This window comes from Astatotilapia calliptera, chromosome 3, assembly GCF_900246225.1.
Source record: "Astatotilapia calliptera chromosome 3, fAstCal1.2, whole genome shotgun sequence".
NCBI classification, from domain to species: Eukaryota; Metazoa; Chordata; class Actinopteri; order Cichliformes; family Cichlidae; genus Astatotilapia; species Astatotilapia calliptera.
In genome coordinates this window covers 39,898,651-39,899,272 of record NC_039304.1, presented here as the reverse complement: position 1 = coordinate 39,899,272, position 622 = coordinate 39,898,651, and positions in this window count along the sequence as shown.

Sequence of the window (622 nt, the reverse complement as noted above, 5' to 3'; positions counted from 1 at the left end):
ATTTACATCATAACCATACTTGTGCCTCTATCAAGGGGGCTGCTAATGACAAAAAGAATCACCATAGGCTCCGTTAAGCCATCACTTTTCTAAACTCCCGCGACTGCTGCTGAAAACTGCGCCAAAACCTGTTTTACAGGAAATCGTCCCATCAAAATAAAAGCTTCTACACACGGACAGGAAGTTGGTAGTAGAAAACAGGAATGAGTGCCAAAATAAGGTGCAAAGAAAGGCATTCAGGGTTATTTACATATATATATATATATATATATATATATATATACACACACACACACACACACACACACACATATATAAATACAGAGACAAATATAAATAAAATATACAAAGGGATAAATAGAATAAATAGGAATAAAATAAAATACAAGTGAATTGCACATTTCAAGTATTGAGTTATTGCACTGTTGACTATTTACAAAAAAGTATTGCACAAGGTATTGTACAGTGAGGTGAAGAGGCACTACAGCTTAGTTGTTCCCCCCTCCTTTGTCCTCCTGTTTCCCCTCCCTCTCCCTCCAGAGAGGAGTTAAACAGTTTGATGCGTGTGGGACAAAGGAGTTTTTAAGTCTGTTAGTTTCTGTTTGGGGAGAAGCAACGCTGT